The sequence below is a fragment of the Lacerta agilis genome, chromosome 17 (genome assembly GCF_009819535.1).
Source record: "Lacerta agilis isolate rLacAgi1 chromosome 17, rLacAgi1.pri, whole genome shotgun sequence".
Classification (NCBI taxonomy): Eukaryota; Metazoa; Chordata; class Lepidosauria; order Squamata; family Lacertidae; genus Lacerta; species Lacerta agilis.
The window spans coordinates 33,123,060-33,144,723 of NC_046328.1; the positions used below are offsets into that span (position 1 = coordinate 33,123,060).

A 21,664-nucleotide genomic window follows, 5' to 3' on the forward strand; every position below is an offset into this window, starting at 1 on the left:
AAGATGCATAAGCAGCAAACCTGGAAGTATTTTTCCACGTTTTTTCTGCGTGCGCATGCACAGAAGATCACTCCCCAGTTACGAAAACCTTAGGATCCGGACGGACCTCCAGAACGAATCCCGTCCGCAACTGGAGGTACATGGATTTATGGGAGCTGTCATTTCATAGCAATCATGCATCTTTAGGTAGTTGTCATTTTTTTTTTTAAAGGAAAATTAGGGTCTCTTTAGAAAGATTTCTTCAAGAATATCCCAGTAAACCAATGCCAAGTTGGTAAGTAGCTCACTCTCCTATGGTGAGTCAGACTTGCCTCCAGGCAACAGGTAGGGAAACCTCATTAAAACCTTGGATCTCCCCCCTTCCCTTAATAACACAATGCAGGGCAACTATTAAAAACAAACAAAACAACCATTGTGAGCATCAAGACTTCCTTATTTGTAAGGCTGGTTTAAATATTCCAGATGGGGCTCAAGAAAAGCTTGTATAACGCTCTGAGTGGCTCAATGAAATCCATCAGGTAGCAGCTTCTGGACAGACAAAAGAAAGCGCTTCTTCTAACAGCATGGAGTTAACTGGTGGAACTCCCTGGCAAAAGATGTGGTGATAGTCTCTGGTTTTAAACGGGGATAGGATGAATGAATGGAGAACTCTGCCAATGGCTAGTCTCCATGTTAAGTTGGAGCTGCAACCAAGTGTTGCAGTATGAAGTGCTCCTGTTCAGGTGCCCACCACAATGTCTTCCAGGACACTCTAATTCCAATCCTCTACCCTCTTGGTTTCCATTTCCCAACCCCTGCCAGGAGATACTCACCATTCTGTGGTCCTCCCCTAAGCATATTGATACCTCCCCTCTAGTTACTCAGTAACTTCATATTGACCACAAAGCCATCAACACTCGGCATCCCGAGTTTGCTATTAGAGGGAGTGATAGTTAAATGGAACCTCTGCGATCAGAAGCACTCTCTCTCCAAATACCAGGAGGAAATGGGGGCCAGCTATCATCTTCATTGCTCTGCTTTCAGCAGCATCTGGCTGCCCACTATGGGAGGCCAGATCCTGGGTTAGAAGGGCTACTGGTTCTGATCCAGCAGGGCTCTTGTGTTCTTAATGGGCACCTTCCCGTTGTAGCGCACTTTACATAATTACATTCCCCGAAAGAGTCTCTCTGCACTAAGAACAGGCTGCAGATATTGCACTTTGTACTGAAGTTATGCATGCCTGTATGCATAAACACAAACCAAAATCCTTACCTGAGCCAATCCAAATTCTGTGCTCAGGAAGCCTTAATTCTGCAACCTGCATAAAAATGATGTCCGTTTCCATGCTTACTTGCATATAATTAGCACTGCTACTATTAGATATTGGGGGAGGAGAGATATTAAGACATTCATATGAAGTACTCTGCGGACAAACGCCAGCTCCCTCGGCCTGTAAAGCGAGATGAGCACCACAACCCCAGAGTCGTCTGCAACTGGACTTAACTGTCAGGGTTCCTTTACCTTTACTTTTCTTTACTCTGCTGATAGCTGGAAAATCTTATGCGGCCAACCTTTGGGGAAGCCTGAGGTTTAGGCAGGCATTTCACACGCACGTCCAAGCCTGTATTTGAAGGCCTGAGGGTTAGAAACTTTTAAAAATGAAATTAAAATATGATAGTCTGTGACTTTCCTGTACTCTGGTAGAACTGAGCAAAAAATCCTCAGGTTGTCTCCAACTACATCTTATTCAGAGTAGAATCATTGATATCAATGGACTTGACAAAGGCCACATTCACATCCTGTACAGTGGACGCTTGGGTTGCGAATGTGATCCATGCGGGAGGCGCATTCTCAACCCGCAGCGTCCGTAACCCGCAGGGCCGTGTCGGCGCACACGTGTGACGCAATTCAGTGCTTCTGTGCATGCGCCGAAACCCGAAGTAACCCGTTCCGATACTTCCAAGTTTGGCGCATCCGTAACCCGAAAATGCGCAACTCGCAGTGAGCGCAACCCGAGGTATGACTGTATATGTCAAGATCCATGTATATGATGCACTTTTTCTATGCCAAAACAGTGGAGCCTCTGGTGACGTTGCCTCCAGCTTACGTCACCCTCGGCTTGAGACTGGTACAAACCCGGAAGTCCTGGAATGGGCTACTTCTGTGTTCGCGCATGTGCAGAAGCGCTAAATCGCGTGCACGTTTACGCAGATGCGACGCTTTCGGTTGTGTCGTTTTCGGGTTGTGGCAGGGCCTCTGCAACGGATCCCCGCCATAACCCAAGGTTCCACTGTAAAGGAGATTGATGTCAAGACCTATGATGTCGTTTTAAACAGTCATGACTTAGTGTAGTTTGTTATGGGTGACAAGAATTGTTTGGAGACCCTTATTGCCCTCCGAGAGCTACAATTCCCAGAGTGGTTTAACAATCAATCACTCTTCACAGTGCATTCTGGGAATTGTAGCTCTATGAGGGAAATGGGGGGTGTCTCCTATAAACTCTCAGTACCCTTAAACTAAAGTTCCCAGGATTCTTCGGGGACTGTTTAAAGTGCTGTTACACTGTTGTGAATTTGCCCCATTTAAGTCAATTGATATCAATGGGTCTCAGTAAGACTTAATTGGATACAACCTTTATTCAGGCACCTTTGGAATAGTGGGAGCCTGAGGCTTCTGCTGGCGTTGCTCGCACACAACCAAGCCTACCTCTGCCGCCATAAGGCCTAGAAACCCTTTTTAAAAATCAAAATAAAACTGCAGAACCGGCATTCTGTGACTTTTCTGTGCACTGGTGGAACTCTGCCCACCAACCATACTGCCAAACTGGTAAGTGTACCAGACACCTGGGCTAAAAGAAAGGAGGGGGGGGGAGGAGAGAAAAGAGCCCCAAACCCAGGTGCCTTGAGAATTTGACTCCGAAGCATAGGAATGTATTCTCTCCCACTTCTCTTGGGTAGCACCCATTTGAATGCCCAGATTCCCGCCCCCCTTGTGGCTGTTTGTTTCCCCATAATGGTCGAGAAAACCTGAACAATAAGCTATTGAAAAAAGAAGGCCCTCAAGTATTTTACCGCTGTGAAGTCTGCTCCCCCCCCCCACACCCCGTCCCTGATTGAATTAGGATGGGAGACTTGCCTGAGTTAGAGAATGACTCAGGGAGAGAGGTGAAAAGGGGGGGTGGGGGTGGCGGAAGAGAGATACGTAATCGATTTGGTCTTGTTCAGTGAGGGGGGGGAAGGAGAGGAGCCCATTTCCAGGCAACCATTTTGAATGCCAGCATCCAGAACAGATGGATTTTCTTCTTCCAAAAAGGAGGAAAAATTGGGAAGCGAGCTATAGCCGCCCTCATTCCGAATGCGGGCGAGGAGTTTGCTTGTGGCAAAAAAGAAAAAAGAAAAGAAAAGACGGCAGAAGCTTCCCAATTATCTTTTTTTTTTTCTTTTTAACAAAGCAAACAGATGTAGTAGCCATCTTTACCTGCACCACTTCCCGAGACAATTTAAAATGGTCTGAAGAAAGTAATTGAACAGCGTCTCCATACAGGCAGCCTCCAGATTTGCCAAAATCAAAGCACTGCAACTCTATGTACAACTTCAAGAAGAGAAGCCAAGTTTTGAGGGATGAAAACAGGAAACTTTTAAAGAGGGCTTTTGGAACCGCCAAGGCCGAGCGTAGACGACACAGTCTGGTCCCCTAACCCAGCCTTGTAAATAAGCCCACAAAAGCTATTTAAAAAATTGAAATTAAAAGCTGATATTCTGTGCCTTTCCTGCACTCTAGTGGAACTGAGCTGAAAATTCTTGGGTTGTCTCCAACTAAGTCATGCACAGAGTATATCCATTGACACCAATGGACGTGACTTAAGACCACATCTGTGCCATACACTTGAAGTAGTATGATACCACTTTAAACAGTCACAGCTTCCCTCAAAAGGATTCTGAGAGCTGTTGTTTGTTACGTGTTCTGAGAGTTGTTAGGAGTCCCTGTTCCCTTCCCAGAGCTACATTTCCCTCTTTTCCCCAGGTAATGCTGGGAATTGTAACTATGAGAGAAATAGAGGTTTCCTAACAACTCTCGGCATCCTTAACAAACTACAGCTCCCAGGATTCTTTGGGGGAAGCCACGAATGTTTAAAGTGGTATCAAGGTGCTTTAAACGTTTGGGGCAGATGTGGCCTTGGTTTCTATGCTAGGCACAGAGGAGGGTTAGGGTCAGGGTTAGGCACAGAGCACCAGTGTCATCTTCCAACAGCTGACTCGCTCGCCTGCATACAATTCCTTGTTGCCCCTGGCTAACAGGTATGTGCTTAATGCAAGGCTGACCCAACTGTACTTAGGAAATATAAGCAGCATCCCTTGGGCTCACACACTCTTTTTAATGCCCCTTCTTCTCTCATGCGTAAAACAACTACCCTTTTCAGAGCTAGCCATGGTTGGCATTCCAAGGGCGCAATTCGTCTTAGCTGTGGTTAAGTTCAAACCAAGAGTTTGCAAACCTGGTTCCATCTTTAAATTTGCAACTGACCATGGTTGGTGTTGAGATTGGTGCACATGTTAATGTTAACCACAGTTAGCTCTTAAAAATGCAAGAGGGGAGGGATTTTATGTCGGAGAAGGGAAGTTGCTCACAAAGCCTTTGGGTTAGGAGACTGGGCAATCTTATGGCTGCCCAGTCCCAAAGTGGATTGGCATTTTACCAATCCCGCCCCTGCAAAAAAAAATGGGCTGCTCAGGTATTATCAAATATTCAAGTAATATCCACCAGCAACTAAGACCTAGGGAAAGGACATGTGTCATCATTCTCAGGCTGTCCCAGTGCTGATATGAGATATCCCAAGGACTGTAAGATCTGGGATTACCTGGCTTTGGGTTGCTAGGCAGCAAACGGGGTGGCAGCTAGTTTCACTATGTAACCTTGGAAGAACACCTGCTGAAACAGCCACAACAGCTTTAGTGACATCTAAGGTGGGGAACCTGAGGCCCAGGGGCCAAATACGACCCTCCAAGCTCTCTGTCTGGGCTCCTGGGACTCTGCTAGGTTCCACCCTCTGTCCTTGAATTCTGATAACAGTGGTTTTATGAATGGAGAGTGTGTGTAGTCTACTTTACAAAGGGAAAATTTACATTCCCTGTTTTGCCCACGTTTGCCTCTGGCCCTGCCCACCACTGGCAAGTGGCCCTCAATATCTTGCCAAGAAGAGAATGCACCCCCTGGGCTGGAAAAGGTTCCCCATCCCTTCTCTAGAGCTCAAGATCTGCCTGGATGAGGACCATGTACCTCCTTCTGCCTCCCCACCCCCTGCCAACCCTCCAGGTTCTAGTGGCCCGAGCCCCGATCCTTGCTAAGGGCCAACAACCTCTCTTTCACACCCCAACCTTCTCCCCTAGCAAGCATCCTTTCATCCAAGTGAAATACCTCATGGGATCTCCCACTGCACATACCAGCCAGGGAATTGTGGTCTTTTGAAACAAGTGGAATGAGATCTAACTTAATACTGTTCCACTCCCAAACAGTAAATCTGTGGCAGCGAGAAGAGGGTGGGTGGGGAAAAATGAAGACCCACTGCAGTGAAACAAGTTTTATAATTCATTAAAGTGAATTATCTTGCTCCTCATACAAACGAGAATGGGGCTGTAAGGGGTGGGAGTGGGGGAGAGGAGAGAGGATGGAAACCCCAACAAGCAAACCGTTCAAAGGGAGAGAGAGGGAGAGAGAGCTACTCAGCAGTAAAAATCTTGTCTCCCGATCAGTTCCCAGTTATCCATCTCACTTAATGTCGTCCGCGCTCCTCTCGGAAGCAGGATTCAATATCGCCAACTGAGACTCTGCAGGCTGAGCCGCCCCGAGTGGCTGGTTGATGGGTGCCACCGAGTGACATAAATGAGCCTAACAAAGGAGCAGGAAAGGAAGCAAGTGGAGAAACAGCTGGGGGGTGTCCTTTTTTGGGGGGGGGGGACAGGAGTTGCCATGTGAACTTGCTCTGCTGTGGTAAATTTCAAAAGTGTGCAGTACGATCAATGGCCAATCATGAGAAATAAGTCAAATTACAGTGGGGGGGAGGAGAGAGAGAAAAACTCAATGAACCTAAAGTACTCACCCACAGAGGAGGTTTTCCCATCACTGCTCTGTATGAGTTGCTGCCCTGGGTTCGCGTGCTACTAATATTACTATTTATCAGATTTTTTCACTGCCGTTCACCATGTCCCAGGATGGGTTGTAACTTATTAAAAATTAAAGCATGCCAGAAGATTAGAAGGAGCCTAAGAGCTCATCTAGTCTGATTTCCTGCTCGGAACAGGATCCTCATGGGTTGCAATGGCAGCTCTCCTGAAAATCTTTGTAGTCTGAGTGCCTACCACCTTCTGAAGCAGCACAATCTATTCTATTGGCTACAACAGACTGCTTCTTTCGAACCATTGTTGGGGGGGGGGAGGCGGTAGCGGAGATTATCCTGTGGCCGCCTTTGGTCTAATTAGTTGTTAACCAAAGGTAGCTCTACATTGTTCCACTTAGGGTCTTACCGTAGTTCTCAGTGGGGTGCTAAATACCTGTGTTTTGAGGATGCCACCTCAGAATTAGGGCAGTGGGGAATGTCTGCATGGCTAAATGTTCCTCAAAGCCCTGCTCCCAAACATTCTGCACATAAAATTGGTAGGTTAGTAAGAATGAAGTTAAGAACATAAGCAGAGGCCTGCTGGATCCTGTTCCCACAGGGGCCAACAAAATGCCCCGATGGAAAGCTTGCAAGCGGGACCCAAGTGCAACAGCAACTCTCCCTAATTGCGATTCCGAGGATCTGGCATTCAGAGGCAACGTAAGGACTGTGACAGAAAGCGTGGAGAAACTTTGGCCCTCCAGATGTTGCTGAACTACAACTTCCATCACCCCTGGCCATTGGACATGCTTGCTGGGTCTGATGGGAGTTGTAGTTCAGCAACATCTGGAGGGCCAAAGGTTCCCTACACCCATGTTAATGGAAGGCTACTGTTTGACAACTATTTCTTTAAAAAAAAATTAGGCAGGTTAAGACATTTGGGAAACACTGGCCCAAAACTTTTAACACCGACGGGACAGTATCCTGGCCTAAAATAAACAGACGTGCACCACCCAGTTCCACACTCCGAATGCTTTGCAAATCTGGCAAATGTCTACCAACTTCACAGAATGTGCCTTGTTAGAAAAAGAGCAAAGTTAGTATTTTATTGGCAAGGACAAAGAGCAAGGGCCGGGAAACAACTTCAAATTTTTAAAGCCGCCGGTAGGAAATTTTTAGAAGCTGGCTCCAAATGAAGCTAGGAGAAAAATAACCCCAAGTTTGCTAGAAAGGCAGAATTGGGGGGGGGGACAGACCCCTAGTTAACTGGGTACCTGAGATTTCCCAAAACTTAGCTCAGGGGTGGGGGAACCCTTTTCAGCCTGAGTTCCAGTGGTGGGCAGGGCCAGAGGCAAAAGTGGGAGGAGCAACAAATGTAAATTTTACCTTCTTACAGTGGACTTGTTTCTACACACACATCCTTCTCCAATCCTCCATGCAGGCAAACAAGAAGCATTATCAGAGTTCAAGGGCACATTCCAGTGAGACAAAAACACTCGGGGGCAGGAGAAGAGGAGGAGTCAGAGTGTGCAACCTGAGGAGAAGTCCCAAGGTCCAGGCAGTGAAGTCCGGGTGGGTTGCAAATGGCTCCAGGGCCTGAATTTCCCCACTTGACTAAAAGAAGGAGAAATGGACCTGGGACCTTGGGAAGAAGTGGGGTTTAAAGGTGGCGGCCCATCTCCTAAGTCAAAAGCCCAACTCTCAAACTACTGATAGTTTACTGGAGGCACATTTCAGTCTTAATATCCTAAAAAATACCTAGCATTTTAAAGGCGTGCCCGTTCTTTTAAAATAAGGTGTACACGTTGTGGTATTTTCAAACGGAGGCACAGCTGCCATCGCTATGAGACCCCTCCTCAGAAAAATGAGGGATGGTGCAGTTAAAAGGGTCATTCTGCACTTTTCCTCCCCTTTGCTCTCTCCAGACACCTTCACTGGAGCTCCCTTGTTCTGCCCAGGCACAGCTTGTCATCCTCAGCTAAAAAGAGGGAGAAGTATCCCCTTTCCATTTGCTTCAAAAAGATGAATGTGTTCCTCTTCCCCCTTTGACCCCACCCTTGGAGGAGGTGCTTTTGATCCTGATGTAGATACTATGCTCTTTGTAAAGGGGCTGGGGGCAGGGGCAAGACCCCCAAACTCCTGAGTGGTTAGAGTGCCAGACTAGGCAGACCAGGGGTCAAATCCCTATTCAGCCATGAGGATCTCAGTGGGCACGCCCTTTGGCCAGTCACCGCCTCACAGCCTAAGCTGCCTCACAGGGTTGTGGAGGATGAAACGGAAGGACGATGCATGACCTCCTTGGAGGAAATATGGGATATAAATAAGAATGCACCTGCCCCTTGATCAATTCCCCGCACTATAGGCTACCTGCAGGTGGGTGGTGGTAATATGAGCCAGCAGTGCTGGCCACAATGGGCTGAAGGGGGGGGGGCTCATGTCTTTGATGGCCATCAAAAAGCTTTGGGGAAGCCCCATTACTGTAAACAGGCATTTTCATGCAGTAGGTCCTCTCCACCCCTATCAGGAACAGCAGGCAGTTCAATTTCCCACCCACCTTTTGGGAAATGGAGAGTCACACGACAGCTAGCAGCTTTTCCCAAGCCCTTGGTATAACTCTTGCCTGCATCCCTACATTTGGAATAAAACCTGAAAAAGTTTCATTATCATAGCTTCGCAGACCACAATGTCTTAGGGGGTTGTCAATGTGGTGTCCATGGGTGCAATGGTGGCCTTGAGGCCATCCCATGGTGTTGGCAAACCCTCTGAGCCTCCCCCCACTAATCACTGTCCCCTAGGTCATCAGGTAGTGTGGGCGGTTGTCTTCGTCTCCCTTAAAAAGTACACAGCTGAAAGAGGAAGTTGGATGAGCGACGTCCTTCCCCACTTCCTCTTTCAGCTCTGCGTGCTTTTCAAGGCTTGGGTTAATTCTATCAGATCTGACTTTTACTCAGATCTCTTGGGAAATTCAAGGGAGGTTATGTGCACTTTCTATCTCTTGGAAGTGGGGGGCACCACCCTTGGGAAGTGGGAGAGAAGGGAACAGGTTGTGTGTGGCACCCATGACACTCACTCAAAACATCCAAGATGTACCCATGGGCTTAAGAAGGTTGGAGACCCCAGTGAAAGTCCTGTGATGCTCTCTGCTGTTAGAACCGGGGTGCTGATCTGGGGCCCCATGTTATGAGCAAGGAGGTTAAGAACAACCCCCACCTAAGGCAGAAAGAAAGGGCATAAAACAACAGATGGTGGAAAAAGCCAATTTAAGAGAGTTCTTTTATAGGGAACAAATAGATGGGGGTGCTCTTAATGGACTGTGCTGACTACAAGGACTTTCTGCATATCTACTGATCAGATGTCTACTTTGCTAGCAGTTAGCCATCTGGACAAAGCTGTTCTTTTTGTCCGGGTATTTAATGGCCTCTGAAATGAATGGAATTTAAATGGAGTTTAAAAATGAAACAAAAAAATTATGCACTTCCTCCCAAGGAATTTGAGGGGTAGGACATGATTCTCCCCATCCATTTTATTGTCACCATGCCCACGTGGTAGGTTTGACTTTGATCACCCTTTGCTGATGCTCTGCACATGCAGGCTAAATATGGGTGCCCCCATCCCACTGAAAACCAGTCAGGAGGGGAAAGAGAGGTTACATGGGTGGGAGATCTCGTTTCTAAACCCACCCCCCCCATCTACATTTTTCTACTGCCTAGCAAGATGAGATCTACAAACGTTTTGAGGAGCTTGGAATTGCATCATATTCTACGGAAACAGGAAAGGCAGCTTGTGGGAACATTTACCGGTAAGTCTCTGACTGCATCTCCACACTGCAGATTGGGAAGAAGGGGTATTCAGGCACTCAGAGGAAAAGCAATTTAATGTTTTGCCAAAAACATTTCTCAAAAGTTCACCCTCCCCAACAATTTCTGGGGGCACAGGAGGCCCACTTTCAGAAAGTTCTATTGCTTTCTGGGCCTTCCCAATCCACCAGCAAAGCACTTCTCTGTGGTAATCCTCATAGCATGTAGAGGCATCGGCACTGAGAACAGCATCCCGATTTTGTGGGTGCACTGCATAAATTGTGTGTGTGAGTAGAACAGGAAATCTTTCAGGAATGGCAGAGAAACTGCATTGCATGAGGGAGGTCACAGATTCAATCCCTGGCATGTCCATGTAGGGATGGAAGAGACCCTAGTTTGAAATCCTGGATTTGCTGCCAGTCAGTGCAGGCAATGCTAAGCTAGATGGACCAATGGCCTGACTTCTTACGTTGTGCTTCCCTTGGAACTCCTGTAACGCCTGACCATTGGCCAGGCCAGGGTTTTTCAAAGAGGTCAATAATGGCCCCCTGAGGTTGATGGGATTGTGAGGTGGGGGAATAAAAAACTTAAGAGCCCGAAAACAGCTTTGGAGTGGGAAAGAAGTTAATGATATTTAGCACAAAAAGCCTCAGAATAAAGGTCATGAGCACGCAGAGCGCACTTCCCTTGCCAACGAGGAAGCTTTGAATTTAATAAGATCTTTATTTTTTAATGTGTTATGATTCCTACTAATGGTGACCAATGATTAATAAATGTTGATTGTATATTGTTATTTCTATGCTTTATTTCATGCACATCCCTAAGAATTTGGGTTTGGGCTCAATAATGACTCATTAAAGGGGTTCAATGAACTCAGAAGTTTGGGAAACCATGGGTGAGGCAATGTGCCGGCTGGGACTCATGGGAGTTGGTAGTCTAGCTGCAAATGGGAAATGCATGTTCCCCACCCTTGGAGTAGACAACACTGGTGGGTTTGACTTTGTATTAAGACAGGGTCTCCTCCTCTCAAATCATTCTGGGATGATGAACAGCGAGGATCAGGGCCAGAAACCCTTTTTGTGTTCCCGGGGACTGACAGCATCTTGGGAGGAGAATCAAAAGCATGGCAGGGCTTAAAGGAGAAGGGTTAAATGCTCCACAGTACCACTGGTCCAATCAGGATGGAGCCTGCCCACCTACCCCCTCCAACTTCTTTAACAGCAAAAGTAAAATCAACATGGGGTCCAATCACAGATTGTTCAGCTGGACCCAACCAACTGGGTACAACAAATTACTGTACCAACAAAGATCAGCAAGGGCCCAGCCCACTGGCATTGGACCAATCCCAGTCTTGACTGGTTGGCAGGATGTGGTGGGTGGGGAAGAAGAAGAAGAAGAAGAAGAGTTTGGATTTGATATCCCGCTTCATCACTACCCGAAGGAGTCTCAGAGCGGCTAACGTTCTCCTTTCCCTTCCTCCCCCACAACAAACACTCTGTGAGGTGAGTGGGGCTGAGAGACTTCAGTGTGACTGGCCCAAGGTCACCCAGCAGCTGCATGTGGAGGAGCGGGGAAGCGAACCCAGTTCACCAGATGACGAGTCCACCACTCTTAACCACTACACCACACTGGCTCTCTGGGACCACACTGGGAAGAGAAGAAGTTTTAAAATCTAGGTGATCACCTAAATTAGGAACACAGGAAGTTGCCTCACAGGGAACCAGTCCCTCTAGCACAGTATCAAGAACCTAAGAAGAGCCCTATTGGATCAGGCCCATCTAGCCTAGCATCCTGTTCCCACAGTGGCCAAACAGATCCCAATGCCCCAAGGAGAAGCCTGAAAAAACAGGAACTAAGTGCAATAGCACCCTTCCCTCCTATGGCTTCTAGCAAGCGGTGTTCAAAAGTATACTGGCCAAAGAGGGGAGGTGGGACATAGCCTTTGTGGATGGTAGCCATTGATAGGCTTATCTGTGAATGTGTCTAATCCTCTTTTAAACTCAATTTCTACACCAGGGGGAACCAACTTGATGCCTTATAGCTACTGGACTGCAGCTTTCAGCAGCCTGACTATTGGCCATCCTAGCCAAGGCTGCTGGGACCAGGGAGTCCAACAACTTCTGAATAACACTATTATGTTAAAACAAAATAAAAATATATAAAAACTTCCTTCCAGTAGCACCTTACGAGACCAACTGAGTTAGCTCTTGGGATGAGCTTTCGTGTACATGCACACTTTTTCAGACACGAAAGCTCATACCAAGAACTAACTTAGTTGGTCTCTAAGGTGCTACTGGAAGGAATTTTTATATTTTTTATTTTGTTTTGACTATGGCAGAGCAACACGGCTACCTACCTGTAACTGGAACTATTATGTTCGCTACACATCAGGGCCTTAGACACAGATTTTTTTCATCCCTATTCAGAGACGTAACCTGGGACCTTCTGCATGCAAAACAGGTACCCTGTATCACACTGGGCTACATCCTGTTCTCTTCATGGCAGTGGCCCTACAAGTCAGGTGTTCCAAAGCCCAGTCCTAAGCAACCCACATGGGGTGGAGAAAGGAATTCTGAACTCGTGGGAGCAAATCCGACAGAAGCGAAGAACTAGGTATAAGATGTCTACCGTGCCAAGGCATGACAATGAGGGCTCAGCAGCCATGCCCAGAGATCTTCCAAAACCAGGTTGTTGCCGCAGCAAACTAAAGAGCTTTGCACAATGGCCCAGACTGTGTATGCATTTGTTTTTTAATATAGAACTTTTTTATTGGTTTTTCCAGTTTATACAGACAACATTTAACTTCCCTTCCTCTCATCGGCTCCATCAGGAGGCGTCCCGCAAGGGCTCCAGGCCAGGGAGCGCCGAACCAAAAAACCTCCCAGCTCAGGAACCTACCTATGTGCCCAACACAGTAATTTGGTGTACACACACACACACACACCTCACAGTGGCCCTGGGCTAGGGTGGGGCTCTGGCATTCCAGTAAAAAAGGCGCCAATATCCAGCAAAGCAGCTTCTTCCTCCGGCAATTTGAAACCCATCTGCCTTGAGGATTGAAGCTGAGAGGGTTTTATTTCCAAATCTCCAAAGGAGGGGAGTCCTCCCCACCCACCACTTGGCACACGGAGAAAGTCGGAGCTGCAAGCAGTGCCCCCACCCCACCCCTAAACGCACAAAAAATTAGACTCGGTTTCCTCCAATCAGCTGCGCATGATGCTTAATAACCATTGTCCTCGCTAAGTGGTTGCTTGTTACAACCATGCGTCCTCCCCTCCCTCCTGCAATCCCAGATGAGGGGCTGGACCCTTTCCCCACCCACTTTCTGTGCTCGACAAAACCTTCCCCTTAACAAACTGGCGGTGACCGTCAGGTGGAGGCATCAATAAGGCAGCATCTCCGGCCAGACGCCGCCTCCTCCACCCCGCCCCCACAGTCGATTCCACCATCTCCGGTCAAAGCTTCCGAAGCATTAACCCTCCACTCTGGCAGAAGAACAAGAAAGCAGCACACTCCTAAATAAAATGTCCTCTCCGAGGAGAGGGGGGGGGCGAGAGAAGGAGTCCTACGCATCACCCGCTGTCCCCACAGGGCTCTTCAGACAGTGCCGGCATGTGCCTCTCCAGTTAGGAAACATCCTTAGGGCATACCTCTGCCCCACTGGCTAGGAAGGATGCGTCCAGGGTGAGAGAGAGAGAGAGAGAGAGAGAGAGAGAGAGAGAGAGAGAGAGAAAAGTCGCCCCTCCCCCTCCCCATCATCGTTATTATTATTTTAATGTGAAGGATGCAAGTAGCCTGCTCTTACCACCCACAGGGGAGGCAGTGGCGGCACCAGCAACGGCTAAGTGGGTGGAGAAAGCAGATTCACTCTAGGCTCTGTGAAGAAAAGGCATAAGGGGGTGCCCATGCTTCCCCCCTCCCAATTCTTAAATCTATGAGAAAGCCGTGGCGGGGGGGGGGGGAGACAGAGGGGCTAAGATACTCACACAGTCCAGATTTGGGAGGGAAGAGAACCCTAGGTTGTTTTTTTAAAAAAATGATCCTGCCCCAGCCCCAATTTCTCAGCTGCCCCCACTTCAAACCCTTCGCCAGGATTATGTGATGACTAGACAGATGACAAACTCCCCCCACCACACACCCCAAGCTCTTGGGGAGAGGCTTCCCTTTCTCCACGTGTCCCTGACTGCCTGGAGATGAAAAAGCAGTGGAGGGGGGGGCACGAGGGTGGATTTGCTTTCTCTGGCTCACCCCCCCCCCCCGGCATCAAATCCAAAGCAGGATTCAGGGTTTCCAGCATCCCACCCCACAGGTGGAAAGGAACAAGACAAGCCCCACATCTTCTCCTGAGAGGATGACTGCAATTTATAAAGCAGGTACCCCAACTCCACACACAGACACTGCCGCCCTCTTGACTCGGTGTCATGTTAGCTGTGTGCTCCACATCATTAAAACAAGCTCCTTGCAATCCTTGCATTGTCTACCGATCTGAGACATGCCAATTTAATACTCGGCCAACGACACCTGAAAACCAGTTAAGGCCTGGTGTACACCCCCATTTTATCATCTGTCCCTGCCAGTGCTGTCACCCCTTAGCAGGAGATTCAGAGCCTTTCTGCTAGGCCAGGCTTATCATTTTCTCTCCCCCATCCTCAAGTAACACCACAGGAAAAACTCCCTGAAGACTCACCTTCCCTAAGAGGAACTCCTTTACAGCTTTTTCTCCCCATCAGTATTTAATCTCTGTCATTTCTTACATTCACTCTAAAAAGAACTTCCAAAGCTTCTCCATCACCACCCCCAGTTTCTGCTGTACCACCCCCAAAATTCAGGCTAAAATACCCCCCACTTCAGGCTCCCTTCGTTAAGGTTGTCCTCTATAACTTTATTGTTGAAAACTTACTCCCATCCCAGAAAAAAGGGCACCGCTCTCAACCAAATGCCCCCATCTCCCAAGCACCCCCGCAAAAAATAAAAGGGACAGCTCCACTACACATTTGACTTGCACAGCCAAAGCCCCTCTCACAGCAGCACCCCCACATTTCAGAATAGGTACATCCCCACAGGCATCTCCTTCTGTATCAATGACTGAAGATGACAGGCTTCTGTGAAATAAGATCCTGACCCTCCATCTAACCCACATAAAACCCCAGATGGATATCCACCAGAATGGCATTTCCCTGCCCCCAGACAACCCACTAGTGAGCCCCAATATTCAAGACAGAACACCTCACAAAAGAGCCCTCAACTGGATCTACAGCATCATATTCACCCTACACCAGACAAGCCTTCATAATCCACCCCACCTTTCTTTCGCTTTGGAACTCCCAATATTCAGGATAGCAGGGGAAGGATGCACACCCCCTTCCTGTGACCCATACATACTCCTGTCACTAGAAAGGTTCAGTACCTCCATGGCTTGCATCAGCTGTGCCCCACAGACACCCCCCACCTTTCCAGACCAGGACCTATTCACTACCTAGCTTAATATTCACAAGATATTAACGCAATGTAAATGCCTTACAAGAAATTAGTGTCCGTAAATCTCTTCCTGAACCCTGATATGAAGAACGGCACTCCCTAAAAAAAAAAAAAGGCTTCACCCCCGCCCACCACAACCCTGAGGGTGTTAGAATGGCACCTTGCCCTCCCTGTTGCAGTAGGAGAGCCCCAGACACTCCCCTCTTCTGAACCCCAAAAACATATGACACCAGACACATCAAAGGAAGGCCACCTCCGCACCCATCCTCCAGCTTCACAAGTCACATGGACGGCACCCCCATATACCTTGCCAGACAGATCCCCGATTTCCATGATAGCACCTGCTTTTAAAAAAAAACCAACACCTTACCCCATCCCTCATTGGGCTCACACACATCCTGGCCCAAAAGCCACCGTGAAGGCATCTCACCTCACTGCAACAGGAAAGCTCCACAGACACCGCTTCTTCCGAACCCCAATATCCAGGATGGCTCCTCCAAACACCCCCCAGCACACAATTCGTATTTCAGCAGAAGGGCTGTTTGAACGGCATCCCCCAAACCACACGGACGACCCCAGACTGAACCCCAATATTTAAAATGACACCCCCAACACAAATAAGTGACCCCAGCCCCCAAAGGGATGGTGCAGCAGCTGCTGTTTGGCAAGAGGCGACACCCCCCGCCGAAAACCCAGACTGCTTTCTTCTGAACCCTAAAATCCAAGGAAGGCCCTAGAGGCACCCCTTGAAAAGGACAGCCTCCCCACCCGTCACGTGGGTGGCGCCCCCAATATCACGCCACGCAGACACCCACCCACCCCCCGCACTGCAAAATTCAAGATGGCACCCCTCCCCTCCCCCCTCCAAAATTGAAGCTCTTTCTCATTGCACCCCCACACAAGCTCAAAGGCCACGGGGGTGGCCACCCACACCCCAGTGCGGCAGACAAAAGCTCTCACCCCGCTGGAACCCTAATATTCGAACTGACCCCCCCAAAAAACTCTGGTCCACAACCCCCCCTCATTTGAAGGCCCCCCGCTGGGGGACCCCCATAGGGCACTGCCCCTGTCAGTCACCGCCTCGGCCCCGCCCCCTTTATTCTCCCCCCTCACCTGACGGGGTGTTCGCGTGTGGAGTTCGAGGCCCCTCAGGCCGAGCGGAGGGCGGCGCGGGGAGCCGGGAGGGGAAGGGGTGGGTTGGCGGCGGACAGCAGACGCGGCGCCACCGACACCACCACCAGCAGCCGCCGCCGGAGCCGGCACCCACCACAAACAATGCTCCTGATTGGGCAGCGGGCCCCGCCGGGCACGGCCCGCCTCCCAACGGCCAGCTACGACGCCCATTGGGTGGCGCTGTTTGAGCGACGAGCGCTCGGGCCAATGGTCCGGCGAGGCGGATGCGGGGTTTCCCGCCTGGCGGCGCCCATTGGCTCCGCCGGACGGGTGAGTGGCGTCGCGTGAGGCCAACGAGCGGCGGCGGAGTTCCCCGCGGGGCGCCTTTTTAATGGGTCCCCTTTTTAGCCGCCACATCCGGGTAACCGGCCGCCTCATGGATGGATGTGTCGGCAGGCAAAAAAATAAAGGTGTGGGGGCGGGGGAGGAGGAAGGAGACCTGATTGGCCCCCGTCCTCTTCCCTCAGGGCATTTTGGCCCCTATTGGCCACCCTCGCCTTTGTTGCCCTCCTCAAATTTGGCATTGAAAATGAATTAGAATAAAATAATAAACCAAGGAAGAGGGAAAGAAGTACAGTTGTCTTTTGGGCTTCTGGCCTGCACTAGGCCTCAAGCCACGCTTGAATGAGTCAGGTTGGCAGGAGTGGCTCTTTCCAAAATTGCCAAACAGTCACATTATAATGAATAAAGGTGTTTATATCGCTAGTCTTGTGTGTGGAATGGCCCCAAACACAGAGTTTTTAAAAAAACCTTTCAACTGGCAGTTTTAAGGCAGATACTTGCTGGACTACAACTCCCATCACCCCTGACCATTGGCAATGCTGGTTGAGGGTTGATGGGAATTGGAGTCCAGAACAACCAGAGGGCCACAGGTTTCCCTCTCGGTTGCGTTTGTTCGTTCATTGTCACATTTATACCTCGCTTTTCCTTTAAAGATCTCAAGACGGCCCAATGAGGCCATTTCCCTGTTACCATCACAAGAACCCTGCAAGGTAGGCTAGGCTGGAGGAAACAGCAGGGACTTTCCCAATTCACACCATGCATTTATTTTAAACACGCTATTAGAAGTGATCAACTCCCACCTGGAAATCTATTTCCCCACCGTGGAAGGACATGTGGATCCAGAATTGGCCTCCACGGTCATTTACATGTTCATAGAAGACAATCATACTTGGCTATGAGTGATCGCCAAAGAAAGAAGAGACCACTATGAACTGTCCTGGCTTCCCCCAAGGAATTCTGGGAAGTGTAGTTTGTTAAGAGTGCTAAGGATTGTTGGGAGACCCCCCCCTGCACCCCCTCCCAGAGCTGCAATTCCCAGAATGCCCTAAGAAGAGTGATTGAAACCACCTTGCGAATTGTAGCTCTGATCTTCTTAGCAGCTCCCATCATTCCTTGAGGGAAGCATCCTCTCTTGACTAAATTATAACAAATATATTATTAAGGAAGACAACAAAACATTTTAAGTAAACAGTAAGCTGCACTTAAGTTTCATGCAGATAACGCATTACACACACACACGTTGCAAACTTGTGCACACACAACAAATGCATATGCAAAAATATTTTGCTGTGTATTAGTCAATCTTCAAACAGCCCTGAAAACACATAGGCTCTGGCTCCTAAAAGAATCCACTCCCCGCCCCCTAACCAACTGCCACAGCGACCTTGCGGCTTGTGTTTATTACAGTTTTAACTGAGGCACAATGTTCCAGTTTATGTAAACCGTTGTGTGAGGTTCACCTGAAATAGAGATAGATTCAATAAAACCAAAGAAGGCAGGAATCTGTAAGGGCCTTCAGAAGTTGTTGAACTCCCAACTCTCAACAGCCCCAACCGGCAGGACCAATGGCCAGGGAATGATGGGAGCTAGAGTCCGGCCCAACCTGGAGAGCTGCCGATTCCTAGACACATGTCCCAGCAAAATATTAAGTCCCAAGTATGACTTAATATTGGGTATCACCAGGGCCGGATTTAGGTTTGATGAGGCCCTAAGCCACTGAAGGTAATGGGGCCCTTTATATGTCCAGCTGTCCTTTGTCAACAACAAATTGCTGCTTTTTTTAGTGTTGAATATATGCTATATGGTAATTTATGGACCTAATAGGTATCTAAAGCCATTTGCGCATGTTGCCATGCAACCAGTCCATGCAGAATTTAGGCACCCTATATATAGAAAGGAGCAAACCAGTGATATTTCAGGGAGCAGGCTAGCAGGCGGGGCCCATTACTTACATCATAGGAGCCTACACAACACAAAACACTGTTGCTGTATGTAGGTTTTATTTTATTTGTTTATTTTATTTTATATTTTGGAAATGTACATCTGGGTTTTTTTCCTTTCAATTTTTTGGGGGGCCCCAAGAGAGTGGGGCCCGAAGCTATAGCTTGATTTTAAGCTGTATTTTAATTGATTGCTTGACTTTTTGTTTTTAATACAGTGGTACCTCTGGTTAAGAACTTAATTTGTTCCGGAGGTCCGTTCTTAACCTGAAACTGTTCTTAACCTGAAGCACCACTTTAGCTAATGGGGCCTCCCGCTACGCCGCCAGAGCACAATGTCTGTTCTCATCCTGTAGCAAAGTTCTTAACCTGAAGCGTTATTTCTGGGTTAGCGGAGTTTGTAACCTGAAGCGTATGTAACCCGAGGTACCACTGTACTTTGATGTTAGCCGCCCTGAGCCCGGTCCTGGCTGGAGAAGGCGGTGTAGAAATAAATTTATTATTATTATTGTTGTTGTTGTTGTTGTTGTTAGTTTAGCTTATATACGTAAATCTGGCCACTGGGTACCACCCATAATTCATAAACAAGATAGCCTAAGTAACGTTTTTTTTTGGGGGGGTGTATTTTGGAAAAGTACAGTCATACCTCGGGTTACGTACGCTCCGGGTTGCGTACTTTTCGGGTTACGAACTCTGCTAACCCAGAAGCGCAGCCCCCCTACCCGCCGGTGCGCCAGCGCACGTCCGTCCGCTCCTCATCCCCTGCTCCAACACCACACCCCTCATCCCCCGCTCGCCTACCCCCCCTCCCGAGGGGCACCCAGCGCGGGAGGGAGGCGGGCGGAGAGACGGCAGGCCGGGGGTGCCGAGGGATCGCTGGGCCACGGCGGCCGATCCCTCTAAGACGGCCCTGGTCTCCACCCCGATCGTTCAGCCTGGACAATGAGGTCCAGCTCCGAGGGTCTTCTGCCGGTTCCCTCACTGCGAGAAGTGAACTTACAGGCAACCAGGCAGAGGGCCTTCTCGGTAGTGGCGCCCGCCCAGTGGAACGCCCTCCCACCACCAGATGTCAAGGAAATCTGACTTTTAGAAGACATCTGAAGACAGCCCTGTTTAGGAATGTTTTTAATGTCCGATGTTTTATTGTATTTTTAATATTTTGTTGGAAGCTGCCCAGAGTGGCTGGGGAAACCCAGCCAGATGTGCGGGGTATAAACAATGAATTATAATAATATTATTATTATGGGAAGCCTACAAGCAGGACCTGAGTGCAGGAGCACACTCCTCACTTGTGACTACCAGCAAGTGGTATTCAGAAGCATTGATGCCTCTGAAGGTGGAGGCAGAGCCCAGCCATCATGGCTAGCTGTCATTCATAGCCTTGTCCTTTGTGGTTTTGTCCAGTCCTAGGACATCCCTGTTTTCATCAGAGAAGTGTTGGGGGTTATGGAGTTCTGCGACCCCAGAGCCAAGGAGATAGGTAACTACACAACCTTCAGAGGACATCTGAAGGCAGCCTTATATAGGGAAGTTTTAAAATGTTTAATGTTTTATTATGTTTTTAAATGTTGTTAGCCACCCAAATTGGCTGGCCAACACATTCAGATCGGCGGGGTATAAATAAGATAAATAGAAAATTTGTTATTGTTGTTGTTGTTGAATAGGATGTCTCTATTTTCATCGGAGAAATGTCGGAGGGTATGTACTGTAATCCTCTTTTAAAAGCCCTCCAGGATGGTGGCTGTAATTGACTCCTGCGGGAGCGAGTTCCATAGTTCAGCTCTGGGCTGCATGAAGAAGTTAACTCCTGTTACAGGTAGGTAGCCGTGTTGGTCTGCCATAGTCAAAACAAAATAAAAATAAAAATAATTAAAAAATCCTTCCAGTAGCACCTTAGAGACCAACTAAGTTTGTTCTTCGTATGAGCTTTCGTGTGCATGCACACTTCTTCAGATACACTGAAACAGAAGTCACCAGATCCTTGTATATAGTGAGAGGGTGGGGAGGGGTATTACTCAGAAGGGTGGTGGGAATGGGTGATCGGCTGCTGGGTGTGGAAAACCTGTTGACGACTGTTAACGACTGCAATTAGTCTTAAAGGAAAAAGCAAGGACAAGAAGAAACTTAGTTGGTCTCTAAAGTGCTACAGGAATGATTTAAAAAAATTTTTTTTTTAAAGTTAACTCCTGTTATCTGTCCCGAATCTTCCAACATCCAGCTTTCATTGGATATCTAGTGTTATGAAAGAGGGAGGACAAAAATATTTTCTATATACGCTTTCTCCATGCCATGCATAATCTTGTAAACTTCTGTCAGGTCACCACCTAGTTTCTCTGCACTTAAAATGGTGCAAGCTTTCCCCACTAGATTTAGTGCAAGGTTTTGTGCACCTCTGCCATGGGAGGGATCTTGGCACTAGCAGGAATTGAACACAGGACCAACTGTTTCATAGTCAGGACTTTTGCGCACCTAAGCTGCACCCCGCCAAAGGCTCTGCCTTCAAACCAAACCAAAATGTTTCAGAAAGGAACACAGGAAGGTGACTTACATGGAGTCAGAACATGGACCCATTCAGTCCAGTATTGTCTCTACACTGACTGGCAAATACATTCCAGGGTTCCAGGCAGGGAGTTTTCTACCTGGAGTTACTGGGGACTGAAACTGTTTTAAATACTAATGCAATGCTGCCTTAGTCCAATTCACAGCTTCATACCCTCCAACATTTCTCCAAAGAAAATAGGGATGTCCCAAGGAAAAGCCGGACATTCTGGGATCAAATCAGAAACCAGGACGGCTTCTGTAAATCCGGGACTCTTCTTGGAAAAAAGGGGCACTTGTATGATCTGGTTTGGTCCAACTAGCTGAATATTGTTCAGTGTCCAAGGGCTGTGTCCAAGTCTTGCTGTGGATCGAACCCGAGT

General features: G+C 48.3%; 1 protein-coding gene across 6 annotated transcripts in view; it reads right to left on the reverse strand.

The window, feature by feature from the left end:
• Positions 1-16,636, reverse strand: part of GATAD2B (GATA zinc finger domain containing 2B) — a 59,634-nt gene extending 42,998 nt beyond the window's left edge. For 4 of the 6 annotated variants that reach the window (XM_033174565.1, XM_033174568.1, XM_033174566.1 and 1 more), the window contains exon 1: positions 16,462-16,635. The gene's annotated coding sequence lies outside the window, so the exon portion shown is untranslated. Of the gene's footprint in view, positions 1-16,461 lie in introns of all 6 variants that reach the window. The other 2 variants (XM_033174570.1, XM_033174569.1) reach the window with 1 other exon arrangement.
• Positions 16,637-21,664: the final 5,028 nt, after the last annotated feature.